Source organism: Rattus norvegicus, chromosome 10 (assembly GCF_036323735.1).
Source record: "Rattus norvegicus strain BN/NHsdMcwi chromosome 10, GRCr8, whole genome shotgun sequence".
NCBI classification, from domain to species: Eukaryota; Metazoa; Chordata; class Mammalia; order Rodentia; family Muridae; genus Rattus; species Rattus norvegicus.
Genome location: NC_086028.1, coordinates 47,932,678 through 47,948,040, shown reverse-complemented (window position 1 = coordinate 47,948,040; position 15,363 = coordinate 47,932,678). Strand labels below are relative to the sequence as shown.

Sequence of the window (15,363 nt, the reverse complement as noted above, 5' to 3'; positions counted from 1 at the left end):
TAAAACCATAAGAAATCAGATGGAGTAGAGAAGTTGTAATGAACTTTCCCTTCACTAGGGAATGAACCCAGTCTACCCTCTTAGGCCAGATTGATAAGCAGGGTGGAGCAAATGAATTCACTGCAAATACCCAGGAGCTCAATAGTCCCTCTCAATCTACTTAATTTTTTTTCTTTTTGCCTCAAAATCAAGATGTTCATCCCTTGACTCCCTTCCCTCCCCCTCCAGCTGATCCTCAGTGCCCCCATGACTGAAGCCTGTGCTAGGGCCAGATAGTAGGACAGATCCTCAAATGAAGTCAGCAACATGGAAATGTAGAAAGTCTCAATGTCTCAAAGAGTCCTCTGTCCTCTTCTGTCACCATGTTATTAGCCACACACACCAACCAACTCAACCTATTCTGTGGACATAGTTTTCCCTGTCGGTGGGAAGGTCCGTAAGTGATGCTAAGGAGACCTGCTGCCCAGCATTGCCTCTGGCTAGGTCAAGACAGAGAATATAGTTATCAAAGGACACTACCTATCCTGACTAAGTAGGCATACATGAAGGCAGCCAAAGGAAGGCAAAGGAAACAAGTATTCCTCGTTCACCAGTGACCTCAGGCCTTTCTCCAACTTGCTATAATCCTGAAAGGGACACACCATCATCCCTTTGGAGAGAGAATCACCTTGGACAATCTACTTGATTTTTAAGGTTACAGGATATTGGGAACAGTAGAATGGGAAAATTTGAGAAATGACATGCTGAAGTATTCCTGGCCTTAGAATGTTAACCGTATATCTCTAAGAGAATTTTGTCAGTTAAGACCATTTTAGTATCCTCAAAGCTTAGACAGAACAATTCAACTGGAGGCTAGAAATCTTATGAAATAAGACCAATGTGAGTTTTTCAGAGTTGAGTCTGATTTCTCCCACCCCCACTTAGCAAAAAACTACATTATGTAAAAAGTAAGGTGGCAATGCCTACAAAGGACCTGACACACATTAAGCAACCCAACCACCCATGGCCTCCCATGTGCTCATGTGTGCTCTCAAACATTTATTCACTTAAACCACATTTATGATGTTTTTAAAATACATACTTTAATGAAGCAGCTATACATCCTTCAGAAAGAATTACTTATATACTTCTTACCAGCCTCAGTTTACAGACATCGATATGACAGTGCTGTTCTCTGGCCCCTCCTACATTTTTGCTTCCACTCTCACTCCCCTCGAGACGCTGCAGAAACTGCCGTTTTCCTCCTGAATATCATTGAGCAGGGTCCACCTTACGGTTTGAGACTAGAATCTGCGGCTTAATTCACCCCAAGGGATTTGCTTTAAGTTAGTTCCTTGTGGAACTCCAGCCCTTTGTATTTCACTATTTGTCCTTTTTTTTTATGTCTTATACTCAACATAATTACATGTTTGTATTTGAATATGAATTTTGGTAGTTTTAATTATTTCCTATGAACTGAATTTGACTGCTCTAATGGCCTGTCAATAAAGATGTGTGTGTGTGTGTGTGTGTGTGTGTGTGTGTGTGTGTAATTTTAAAATATTGCACATAAGCTTCTGAATACACACAACACACACACACATAATGAGTATGCTTTTAAATGTTAAGAAAGGACTGAGCATGGCAATGCATGCCTTTAATCTCAGCACTCAGGAGGCAGAGGCAAGCGGATCTCTGTGTTCAAGGACAGCCTGGTCTACAGAGTTCCAAACAGCCAGTGCTACAGAGAAACCCTGTCCTGAAAATAACAAAAATAGTAAATAATAAAATGTAAAGAAAGACCAACACTTGTATATCATTCAGGAAACCATTACACTTGCAACTGTTTATCTGAACTTCGCAACTTCTGGAGGCGTCAGCTCGGAATATCCCTCAACAGCCCGCATATCTGTGAGACGATCAGAGGGTAAGGGGGAGGAGTTTCTACCAAGTATTACTTGATTCCTCGGACCAGATACAGTACCGCTCACTTAGGATGGGTAACAGGGAAAGGAGAAGGATGTCTGGAAACCCAGCACAAGTGGGTGTTAGATGGTAAGATGATCTAGGGGATTGTCTGATGGCCCAGTCTGTAAAGTACCACACAAGCATGAAGACCGAAGTCAGTCCCCAGCACTTGGGTACATAAAAAGTCAAGTGGGTTGGGTCGGGGAGCACCCCATAGAAACAGGAGGAGGGAGGAGAAATAGGAGATTTCCAGAAAGGGGATAATACTTGAATAAAGAAAATATTTATTTACTTGAATAAAGTAAATAAAGAAAATATTCAATAAAAAAAAAAAGCCCAGTGTGACGATAAGCACCTATAGTCTCCATGCTGGGGAGGTGGAGGTAGAGCAGGGGATTCCTGGAGTTTGTTGGACAGCCAGTCTAGGCACATCAGGGGACTCCATGTTCAGTGAGAGACCCTATCTCAGAAAACAAGGTGGAGAATGACTGAGGAAGACACTTGATGTCGTTCTTTGGCCTCCACACAAATGTGGATATGTACCCACACTGGTGTGTGCGCGCGCGCACACACACACACACACACACACACACATAAATTTTAGTGATTTTTTTTTTAAATCACATTTTATTTGGGGAAGCCAATATCACCCTAGCTTTCCAGTCTCCTAATCTTTTAAGGGACACAGGTAAAGGGCACTTGTAGTGGGTTTGTTCTAATGCTGCTTATATTCTTATGTTAATTTGGGTCCCCAGAATAGAGCCACTTGTAAGAAAATAAGGGACACCCCCCCCCCCCCGTCCCTCAGTTGCTTCTGATTGGTAAAGTTGCCAACAGCCAATGGCTGGGCAGGGCAGAGGCGGGACTTTTAGGATTCCTAGGCTAGGGACTGAGAGAGAGGGAGAAGGAAATCTGCCAGGCCTGTAGGAGAGAGAGAGAGGAGAGATGCTACACCAGAGAAGGTGCAGAACAGGGAGGCATAACTGCCATGTAGAAGCAGGGAGAGTGCAGCCCAAGAGGGCTGCCCAACTGGATCCTGGATCCTGGGCAGCTACGGTAAAATACAGAATGTAGTGATGACCCTGGGTTATCTGAGGGAGGTGGATTAGCCACGTGGAGGTTAAGAAGTGGTCCATAGGAAGCCCAATCCAGGCCCAGTCTCTCCCTCCCTCTCCCTCTCCCTCTCCCTCTCCCTCTCCCTCTCCCTCTCCCTCTCCCTCTCCCTCTCCCTCTCCCTCTCCCTCTCCCTCTCCCTCTCCCTCTCCCTCTCCCTCTCCCTCTCCCTCTCCCTCTCCCTCTCCCTCTCTCTCTCTCTCTCTCTCTCTCTCTCTCTCCCTCCCTCCCTCCCTCCCTCCCTCCCTCCCTCCCTTCCTCCTGCCTTTGGATCCGGATGCAGAACTCTCAGCTACTCTCCAGCACCATGTCTGTCTGCATGACACGATGCTCTCTGCCATGATGACAATGGACCAAAGATCTGAACCCGCGAAGATCCTGTTGTCACTGGAAGTCAATCATCTGCTAGATGCGTCTATTGAGCCGTTTTCTAAATAATAAGACAGGGAACCCAGCCTAAATCATGCCTGGAAATCAAGTGAGAGTCCACTAATTACCAAATGGATGCTTGCGTGGGAAAGAGAGACAGAGGTCTGAAAAGAGACTCAGAAAGCCCGAAGGCTCCACAGAAGTCCAGAAGACATTCCCAGGCTGCACACCACACCGCATGAAGAGGCCCCATCTGTGATAATCTCCTTTCACTGTATGCTGAGCACTTGGCGTGTGTTACTGCATCTAATGTGCATAAGCACTCTGACAGCAAGGCCTCATTAGTCTGATCTTAAACCACAGACCTAAGACTCCAAGCATTTATCCTGTCTTGTCAAGGTCACACACCAGGCATATTTGTCTGCCTCAACTCTTCTCGTTGAAGGTACCATGGAGGTGCCCCAGTGACACACTTGTTCTTCTAGACCTCCATCAAACACTATCCCACTAGTGGTGGCTTCTTTTCAAGAAGAAGAAGAAGAGGAGGAAGAGGAGGAGGAGGAGGAGGAGGAGGAGGAGGAGAAAGAAGAGGAGGAGGAGGAGGAGAAAGAAGAGGAGGAGGAGAAGGGAGAGGAGGAGGAGGAGGAGGGAGAGGAGGAGGAGGAGGAGGAGGAGGAGGAGGAGGAAGAAGAAGAAGAAGAAGAAGAAGAAGAAGAAGAAGAAGAAGAAGAAGAAGAAGAAGAAGAAGAAGAAGAAGAAGAAGAAGAGGTCCATATAGACTCTGTGTGTGTGTGTGTGTGTGTGTGTGTGTGTGTGTGTGTCTTTTATTTGGGAACCCAGAACACTGGGGCAGTAGCGGGAACCTGCTGCCGGGTTTTGTTTAATTCGTTTAATTCTACAGCACTGCCTTTTCTCCTGCAGTTAACACAGGGACTCCTGTCAAACCCATAGTTGCTACTGCAGTCAACTTTCCTGATGAACATTAAGTCCAAATGGATCCACCAGGAAAACTACCATAAAATCAAACCAACAGAAAGGGAGTTGGGGAGACTACAAACTGGAAGATGTATGCCCTCCAACACTTGTGTAAAACACAGGAAGGAACAAAAGCCACACAGGACTCAGCCAGCACTCTCTGGAAAAATAAGGAACTTTCAGGATGCAGAGCCTTGCTGGATGACATACAATAGTGGGACAGCCTTTGAGAGTTTATAGTGTGAACCACTTCCTCTTCACTCTCTTGGCTTTCTGTGCAGTGCAAACTGTAAGCAGCCAGTTGCCTGCTCTGGCTACCTCAACCATACCTTCCTTACCATAATAGACTCCCTCTCTGGAACTGTAAGCCAAAATAAACCCTTCCACAAGTCACTTTTGGTCCTGGTATTTTATCACAGCAGCTGCTGCCATGATAAAGTCTCTTTGGCCAACTCCTACTGGGGTTGTCAACCTCTGGTATTGGATTTTTACCCAACCACTTTTATGGGTAAGAAGTCCCCTTTCTACCCATACAGAGTATGACCTTTAACCGTTATCTGCTGTCTTTATTGCTCCCTACCCCCACCCCAGATGTTTTTACATCTTTAAGACACTCAAAGGTTAACACATAAAGAAGCCTTTTTATAGAGAGCTGGCAAGATCTCTGCAGGCTCACCATAATCAATTATCCATTATCCATTATCAAGTATCAGCTGACCTTGGGCAGTAACAGAGATAGTAAAAAAAGAAACATTAGCAAGGTTCAATGCAGGACGAAAATATCCCATCACTTTATCACCTGTTGTATCAAAAGAGCAAAGTCAGGTACAGTGGCACCGTTGGTGATCTTACCTCATCCAGCCCTCCATAAATCACAAGTATTTTCCTTTTCTCCACCTGGCTTCATCCTTGTATGCTTTTGTTCCTATGGACTCAGTGTGCCCTTTCCCACCTCAGATAGTCTCTGAGCTGGCATGACTAAAGCCTAAAGATTACATTCTAGCTTGCGTGCCTGCTACTGGGGCCAGCTTCCTAGTTCTGAAAGGCTTCAGGTTAGCTCTGCGGTGCTCATTTTTCCGTGGACCACACCTGCTTGCTGAAAGTGCCCCAGGAGAGCCAAACAATCCCATCCTTCGTACCCTCCCAGGACAGGATTGACCATCTTTTAACCTGTGTTGCTTGATCAGCTATGTCCTCTGTGAACGCCTCAGGTTTTAAAACTTCCAGAAGCTCAAAAGCACATCATTCATTCGGCTTTCTGGTTTTTCTCTGAGCTCCAAGGTGACACAAATCTTACTGTATTTGCCATTGAGTAACCCAGACAGGCCCCTTTTCTCATTTTGCCCTTCCCTTAACTTCTCTAAATTGCTTTATTGTTTTTATAAGTTCAATTTAGAAGTCAGTCTAGGTCACTTAGATCCACCAAAGCCTATCCTACAACAGAAAGATTGTATCCCATCATATGGCTTAGCAAAGCCAATGAAACCACAGACTAAGTCCAAGGTCTCTGATGAATCAACCTCTGAAATCTCTGGTAAACACACAAATCCATGCACAAATGAAGTTTTCCCAGCACCATTTGTTATAGATGCTATCTTTCCTCCAATTGTATCTATGATCTAGCATAGAGAAAGGCCCATGAGCTGTGATATATATATATATATATATATATATATATATATATATATATATATATATATATATATATATATATATATATCAAGGTATTTGGACAGAATGTTCTATAGATGTCTGATAGGTTCAGTTGATCTATGATGTCATTGAATTCCCATATTTCTCAGTTTAGGATAGTAGAGTCTTGTAATCACCTACTACTATTGTTCTGGGTCAATCTGTGACAGCTGGTCGTATTTATTTTATAAAGCTGAGTGCAGCTGTGCTTGTGGCATACAGGGTTAGAGTAGTAATGTCCTCTTGGTGAGTTGTCCCTAATCAGTATGAGCTGATTGTTGTCTTTTCTCACTAACTTTTGTTTGAAGGCTGTTTTGAAAGCCATTAGAACAACTGCTCCTCCTTATATCCCTGTGCCATGTGCTTGGAATATCTTTCCATCCTTCCACCCTAAGGTGGTCATTCTCTTTTACGGCAAAGAACATTTATTAGAAGCAACAAATGCATGGTTCCTGCTTTTTGACCCAATCCCAAGTCTGTGTCTTTTTAATTGTGGAATTTAGACCATTTTACAGTTGTTGTCTCTGAGATCTTGAAAACATCCTTGCAGGCCCTGATTTCTTTTAAAGTTTGTGTTGATCAATCTACTGCTATTCTGATGGGCCTACCTCTGTGTGTGACTTAATGTTTCTTTATTGCCATTTTAAATACACTGAGAGATGGCTCAGTGGTTAAGAGCACTGACTGCTCTTCCAGAGGTCCTGAGTTCAAATCCCAGCAACCACATGGTGGCTTGCAACCATCTATAAACTAAATACATCTTCTCTGTCTGGTATATTCAGTGTTTTAGTTTAATATGTTGTAAGGAGGTTCTTTTCTGGTGTTGTCCACTTGGTGTCATAAATGACTTCTGTGTCTGGATTGAGATCTCTTTGCCTAACCATAATATTAATATGGTTCTTTTGAGAATGTTTATTTTTATGTTTTTAGAATAAGAGTCTTCTTCTACAACCCTTCCCCTAATCATTAACTATAACTCTGAGTATGCTCCACTCATTGCTTAATCCCCCAACACACTCAGCTGCTTGTCCCCCAACAGTTATTGAGGCTAAAGGGACTGACTGACATTGATGAGGTACAGCACTCACACGGTGGTAATGCCCAGCAGCTGTGGTTGCTCCAGCAGTTAAGATCTTACTCAGGGAATATAACATAGCATATACACTCACCAGGCGGCCTGGACGTCCGGACTGAGGAACTATTTTCTGAACTATGCACTTCAACTCTACCCCAACTAAGTCCTGCATGGATATTGCAAATGCTTTAACTGAGGAAACGTGGCTGATGATAGACTTTAAAAGAAATAAATCAAGGTGGGAAGAGTAGATGGGAGGGGAAGCGCATAAAGACACAATATGACTACATTGGGAAAAGGTACAAAAGTCTAGTGACACCCGCACCCCAAGATCATCTTCAGGATCCTGGCTCTGTTTAAGTTTAAACAGAGAATGGTCCTGGTTGTAGTCCCTGAGCGGTGTGCCAAAATGGCAGCACCTGTGAAAACAGTCGCAACTCCTCTCCTGCCTCACCCTGTAGCTATCACAGGAGCTGCCCAGGTGGTGGCACCTCCTCTCCAGCTCCTCCTAACAGCTCAGCAGTGTGGCCTGTGACCAGGAAGATCCTTCCTCCTAACCCTTGGGCCCAATGCAGGAAAGGGAGGGGGAATGAAAAAAAAAGCTACCAATCCCTGAACAGAAAAACCCACCAATCCCTGAGCTTCCCAAACTCAGGACTTGAAATCCTACCAATCCACAATCTGAAAGTCTCTACCACAAAAAGCTCTGTCCCCCACCCCAGCTGTTCAAGCCTTGTTTTTTGTTCAACTCCATGCTGTCCACTCCCAAGAGCAGAGGCAGCCACCCCTGGATTTGTCCCTCTTCTCCCTGGACTCCTCCTTCCAATAAATCTCTATCGTGAGATTTGCTGTCTGGTGACACTCTCTTATCAGAAGACACCAAGAAGCAATGAAGAGAGTAAGGGAAGAATGGGGAAAGTGGAGCAAGGCTGAGACTCCTGAGCCGGGGTTATCCTCTCCTGGGAGCTGCATTGCCTCTGCTGAGGAGGCTTCCTCTCAGAGCTGTGTGGTTCCTGGGCCGGATGTCTCAGGATGCCCTTTCACTGGGATACCTTTTCCCCTCAGAGCTATGTGGCTCCTGGGCTTCTGAGTTCCAGGATACCCTTCCATCGGGGCAGGAATACTTAAAACATTGGCCAAGGTGTGGTCCTGCCCATTATCAAAGATCCAGTTTCTTGTAGATGGTGGATGGGTATGTTGTCAGAAGTGAGTGAAATCTCTTTCCTGGATGTAAGTTTCCCTGCTAGCTGGCACCAGACCCCTTGAGCATAATTTCATTCCTGTCAGAAAAATTAAGGAACCAAAAAATGACAGTGTAGATAGTAGGTATCGCCAATTTTTCGATCAAGACGTTCAACAACTCTTCTGGCTTCTGAGACTTTAAGTTATAGGTGGCCTCTCTGCTGTCTGGGTGCCTTTTCCTAAGGTCACTTCTGTGGTCTTGCCTAGTGCTAGACCCGATCGGCCGTGGCCTTTAGACACACATTTTCTAATGTGGTTGTATTTCTTAGATCGCACAGAAGGTTGATAATCATCAGTAAACTAATTGTTCTTAATCTCGAGGATGGTTGAGTGAAGATTCTCGGTGCTGAAGTGCGCGGGTTGCGCAGGTGCACTTGTCTGCCCGCCAGGGCGGCCTTGCAGTGCGGTTGTCGGTTGGGTTTCCGCCCTGCTCAACGAGCGCCCTCTGCCGGGCACGCAGCGGCCGCCAGGTACTTCTGCCTGGGTGCAGGCTGGGTGCGAGTTCCCTTCGTGGGAGCGGGCTCCGGCTGCACGCAGGGCTTGGCCAATCGCGAGCTAGCTTAGCAGATCCGCCCACCACAGAGGCGAGCCTACCGGGCCACAGAAACTAAATGCTGTAGGTTTCACCTGAACCCTCCAGTAAGTAAAACGGAGCTTCGGAGCTGCAGCGCTGCCAAGACCCCAGCACTGCCAGGCCAGAGCCGCGTCGGAGAGGAGGGTGGATAATCCAAGACCAATCTCACCCGAGATGGCTTAGCCTAAGAGCTGCACTGCATTCCTTCACCGGGCTGGCTGGTTTTAAGACATTTGTCATTCCCTGGCACGATCGTGGAAAAGAATAATGCGCATTGGTTGGAATAATGTGTAGTGATTGGGACACGCTGGACTGGTCCCAGGTACTGTACGTTCTCAGACAGAGCGCGCACCCATCCTTGGTTATTTTTAAATCCGCTGACATGAACCACAAGCGAGGTTTCTCCTTAAGTCTGTTGATAAATGTGCAGTAAACGGAAGAAACGCTTGTAGTTTCTAAAAGGGTTTACCTAATACCCTAATACTATATGTTGGGGACACAAAGGGTAGATGTTCAATCAAACTCAGGTAGGCGAAGACAGAGTGCAGACCTGCAACATTCCAGTTCTCCAGGATTACTGAAGTGTAGTTTTAGTCCATCCGCCTTGTTTGTACAATCTTTAACCCAGCTGTGCCATTTTTTTCCTGGGAACTTCAGCACACAAACAGGCTGGACACTGTCTAGCTGTGTGGCTCGTGCCTCGGTTAAAAGGGGAATAAGATGCTTGCTGTAAGGTGATTAGCACTGGCCACTTATTTTTGCTCTGAGTCAGCTTTAGAGAACTTATAAAAATTTTGTATATTGGAACAATAATGCCCACCAGATTAATGTAAAGATTAAATGAGAATGTATTTTCAAAGTTGTGTGTGCAATGTCAGACCTACCAGCAGTGGCTACATTTAATAATCTTATGAACCCCAGATCTCCAGGGGGGAAAAAGTTGGATCTGATGTGGCAGGGGCTCTCCCTGTGTCCCCTCAGAGGTCCTCCTGTGACCCCTCAAGGGAGTCCTGTGTCAGGGTTCCAGCTTGGTAGGTCTGAAGCTCCTAAGGTGGGACTGATTTGCACTGTTTCTCTTCCCTTCATGCCTCCGGGCAGGACAGCCACCCTTTCAGAAAGCAGATCACAGAAGCAAAGATGGCTGCTGTGAGGTTTGCACTTGGACCCCTGGTAAGTCAGGGTCTGCTGGTTCCGGTCTGCTGTGTTGGCTGGAGGGCATGGCTACTATCTGGAATCTTGAAGCTTCTCTGCCTCACCCACACTCAGTTGGAGAATGAGACCAGAGTCAAACTTTTTGACCCATAAAAAATGGGGTCATCACAACAAAAATTATAAAAGGGTGTACTATATGTTGGGGACACAAAGGTCCACGTACCCACAGAGCACTAGGGAACCAGGAATGTTAAACACACTGGGACGTCTCCTCAATGGAGGAGATTAAAACCTGTTTTCCCACCCAGAAGTCTTGGAGTGGTTATTGTCGACATCTGGTGACCTTTTTGCTATTTGTGGTGACCTGATTTCTCCATGTTCTAATAATCAAAATGTATGGTGTTTTCAACAATGGGGTCTTACTGTCAAGTTTTTTGGGGCAACCAAGAGCAGTGGCAATAGCATACATTGTTAGGAGGGTGTCTCCAGGGCCCTCAGACAACAACTCAAAGAGATACCTCACACCTGGCACAGGGATTCTTATTAGCAACCTGTTCAAGGAGCATTGTCCCCTATGTAGGATAATTCTAGTTAAACTCATCTCAGTGCATATGTATAAATATATGTATATATTTACATAGATGCATATGAAGATATATGCATATATATACATACATAGAGAAAGATGTTATAAAATGGAAGGTTTTTATATGTAGCTTGTTTTTTTTTTTGTTTTTTTTTTTTTTAATTTTTTTTTTTTCGGAGCTGGGGACCGAACCCAGGGCCTTGCGCTTCCTAGGCAAGCGCTCTACCACTGAGCCAAATCCCCAACCCCGCTTGTTTTTTGAGATAGGGTCTCTCACTGAATCTGTAGCTAAACAACTGGGTTGGCTGGCTTGCTAGTGAGCCCTAGGGACCCTCTTATCTCTGCCTCACTGTCCCAGCACTGGGACTGCACACAGGCCATCTTCTTTACATGGACTCTGGGGATCAGAACTCAAGTTTCCATTCTCACACAGCAACTACTTTATCCTTGAGCCTCCTTGGCCTTTGAATGTTTTTTCTTAAGTGTGTGTGTGTGTGTGTGTGTGTGTGTGTGTGTGTGTGTGTGTTTTCCTGCATGTATGTTTATGCACATTGAATGTCAGCACCTCAAGAAGGGTGGAAGAGAGTATTGAATTCCCCTGGAACTGGAGTTACATATGGTTGTAAGCTTCCTTGTGGGCTCTAGGTCCTCTGGAAGAGCAACTGTAAATGTAACTTTTATTCCCATGATATAATCCATCTGCTAACCTAGGTCTAGTCCTGGAAGCTTCTAGCCTCTGTACCATCTTATGTAGGCTTAGAATGTTTTCAGCCTCTGAGACTCACTGCTGAATAAACTCATCCTTTCTTGTTCTTTCTGAACTCTGTGGGCTGGTTTAACAAAAGATCCACCAGAGAGGAGCTCAACTAACAGAGAACAGTGAAGCATTCAAACAGTGCCCAAGAAGAAACTTGTGAGCTGTGTTGAATAACTATAGGGAAATTGTTGGTAGAAACGGATTAGATTCCCTACACTGAATTAAAAGTTCTAAATAGAATGTTAGAATTTAATTGTATTCTTAGAAGTTCTAAGTCACACTAGATTAAAGTCACACTAGATTAAAAGTAGACAACTGAAAAAGAGTTCCTCCATGGTTCATACTTTACAGATTAAAGTTAACTGCCTTTATTTCACCTGTGTTTCGATGGGTTCACCTTTTCTTACAAATCTAGAGTTGCCTCGTGTATTTTTTTCTGTATGGCTCTTTTGTTGTGTGTAGCAAATGTTTCTCTTAATTTAACATTAGTTTTTATATTTTCTTTTTTTATCATATGGAAATTTATTTTCAATTTAAAAAAGTTAAATTTACATTGGCTGTACCTTTGACTCCATGAAACCTCAATTATACAATATTAAATATATTTTCAAAAGAGAACAAAGGGAGATACAAAACATCAGAGATAAGTAACAATAAAATAAATAGTTATGAACAAATTCTAGTCAAGTTATATTTATATTTTCATATAGTAAAGTCACAACATTTTAATTTTTATAGTGAAATATTTTATCTTCTTAGGCTCATGACTTTTTTTATTAGATGGGCTACTGTCAGCGCCAGCACCGACACGGTACCGAGAATCGGGCGAAAGCCTGCGGGATGAAAGAAGCACACACAGGTTATTCGTGTCAAGCCAGAAGAGGAAGAGAGCTTCCGGTTTCTTTATTGACCAAACTATATATCCAAAGAACACCACTTAGCAGGTATCTGTCAAGCACAGTGGGGAACCCTGGCTGAGACTTCAAAACAAAGGACCGACTATGTGGCCTGAATAAATTAGGGAAATAACCAGGAAGGCCAGCCTAATTCTGACTCAGTGAGAAGTACCTGGCCAGACTGCTCCCAGTTGGGGACAAAAGGCTTCCACATGCAAGGGCAGGGCTCAGCAGGGGTCAAACCTTGCTAGAGACCCAGAAGGGTCTTGTTCAGGCTGACAACATTTTGTGAATGTAAACTTCTTGTGCCGAAAATATCAGGGAGAGGCTTTTGATGCTACAATCTAAGACTAAGGCCAGACAGTGACAAAGCAACCAGGCCCAAATCCAATACGGCTCCCACAGGCTACCTTTGGTCCCTAAGTGATACATAATCTAAATTTTGTTTGGAAATGTTTGATAACTTAGTGTTTACATTTAAGTCTTTAACGCATCTAGACTGAATGTCTCCTAAATGGGATTCCATATGACTGTGGCCTATGAGAAGATTTTAACCTAATTAGCAGTCAGGGGAAGTGCAAATATAAGCTAATGAACTGCAACTTCTGCTTCTAGAGTTGGCAAAACTTGGCCTTTCTTTGGGGGTAGGCTTTAGGGAAGCCATGTGCTCTTACTTAAAGACTGTGCAGCATATGCTTCCACTAGCAACCCAGCAATTACGGTCTAGTTAAATTACCCATTCTCACCTGGGACCCTGATCCTTAGAAATAAAGCATCACCAGGCTTAAGATTACAAATAGGTAAAGATCTTTGTTGTTGAACCATTGTTTTGGTAAGGCAGAAAAGAAGTCAGAATTAGAAGTGGCCAATTAAAAGGATAATTCAGAACAGTAGAAGTAACTTTTAATATACAGATAGGCTAACTTCAAGATTTCCCCCTAATTTTTATGAATAATTTCTTGTTATAATAAATGTATGCACAAATTTAATTTTGGTTAAATTATCACATGTACTCACACAAGTGATTACATGAAAACATATGCAGAAGAAGGCATGTCAGGCCGTAAGTATTAGTGACCTTGAGGGGAGACAGAAAAGGAGAAAGGACCAACGAACAGGTGAAGGGACTATAAACATAGGAAAACGTGAATGCCGCAAACATAACACGTATGTTATAAACTAACCGTGATGTTGGTACTTCTGTGAATTTTTGAGACAGATGAATGGTCTTTAAAACCTTAGTGGTTACAGAGTAACCCGACTGTAAGGTATTACTTAACTTTTCTGTGGTTTTCTGCACCTTTAAAGTGCTCTCTGCAATGAACATGTGATGTTTACGTAAGAAAACAACTCTCGTGCTCGCTTCGGCAGCACATATACTAAAACTGGAACGATACAGAGAAGATTAGCATGGCCCCTGCGCAAGGATGACACGAAATTCGTGAAGCGCTCCTTATTTTTGAAGGCAGAGGTATGGCAAACAGGAATGGCGATTTGGGGTACATGGGGTGTTCAGCAAAGACCAAAGACGGAGTGAGAGAGAGGTTTTTGAGGTGGCCACGCGAGCTAGATGCAGGAAGAGAAAGTCTGAGCGCCTCATCTTGAAAAGCCTCGTGACACGCAGCCTCACGCGGTTAACTTGAAGTGCTCTTTATTAATCTTAGTGTGTGATAACTGGCCTTTTCATGTATCTGTAATTTACCTAAGACGACAAATGAGAAGTCATCTTGCTACTAGTATTTAGAAGCCAATCCTGATTATTAATAATATCCAACCTGTCTGACCAGCCAGGGTCCTTCCATCACTGCTCTAACACCCTCTCTGCACTCCACCGGACACCAGGTGCTAATTCAAAGAATTTTAACTTCTTCCTTCTTTCTAGAAAGAGAAACAGTTGGTAACTTTCGTGAACTAGGCTGTAACTACTTTATAACTAACATGTCTGTCAGCTGCAAGGAACTCTGGTGAGTCGCTACCTCAGAGCTTTACTCCTTAACAGATTCCATTGGCAGAGCCCTGGGGTGGGCACCCAGTGTTTGGAAACTTGATCAGCCAGAAAGGCCCAAGTCCACGCAGCTGTGACAGAGTTACAGTTCTGAACAGGTACGACTGATTATTAGCAAACACAAGGCACAGCCTCTCCCAGGGAAGGAAGGGTCTGCAAAAGAGAGAGAGGTGAACAGCATTCTTACAGGGGTTGGCAAAGGGTAAGGGAGGTTGATACAGCAGTAAAGGGGACCTTAGTCCAGATCTAGCAAAGTTTGTTCAGAGATGTTCCAGCAGTCAGTAATTATGAAACACACACCTGTTTGCACACATAATCATTCACATCTGCACACGCACATGTTAAAGTATGATATACATACACACAAGCATGTAGCTAAGGAAAGCCAAGTATCTCACTGTCAAAGAGAAATCATAGTCCAGGAAAAACGGAATCAAGCTGCACTGTAATGAGGACACCTCATACCCAGATACACCGTAATCCATCAACCGGAAACAGCGTTCTCTGGAGAAATGGAGTGCAAATAATGTGCCATAGGGCTGGGGCAGGGAGAGCACAGAATGAGATTGGAAGGTCCTGTCCTATTAGCAAGTGTCAACCGGTTAGAGGAGCCCTTCCCAGACGCCACTAACGTCGCCTGCTGACTGACAGCATTGTGCCTCCCACTCCTGACCAGCAAAGCAGGAGAAGTAGCGCAGGAACTCTGGGGGCCATTGCTTGAGCAAAGTAGACTCCTGCAAGCCAACCCAGGCAAAGCACCCAGGAACAAGTGGCTTTAAAAGCTGCTTGCACAAATGCACCCTTCGCCTACAAAAGGAATCAGCATTGGGGGCCAGGCACTGTGGCAGTCCTTGAAATGAGATGGTCCCACAAGTCCACTAAACTTTGGTTCACAGTCTGGCCTTCCACTGTCCACTGTGAGAGGCCACTCAAGACTTGAAAGTCACTTTTTCTTCCAGAGTGCCGCCAGTGGTGCCATG

At 44.4% G+C, this 15,363-nt stretch overlaps 2 non-coding genes across 2 annotated transcripts; one reads left to right on the top strand and one right to left on the bottom strand.

The window, feature by feature from the left end:
- Positions 1–540: 540 nt before the first annotated feature.
- On the bottom strand, positions 541–674 carry LOC120095403 (small nucleolar RNA SNORA67). Its single transcript, XR_005490877.1, has one exon. It is a non-coding gene; the product is annotated as a small nucleolar RNA SNORA67 (small nucleolar RNA).
- A 13,059-nt stretch (positions 675–13,733) lies between these two features.
- Positions 13,734–13,839, top strand: LOC120095502 (U6 spliceosomal RNA). The gene has a single exon (XR_005490956.1). It is a non-coding gene; the product is annotated as a U6 spliceosomal RNA (small nuclear RNA).
- Positions 13,840–15,363: the final 1,524 nt, after the last annotated feature.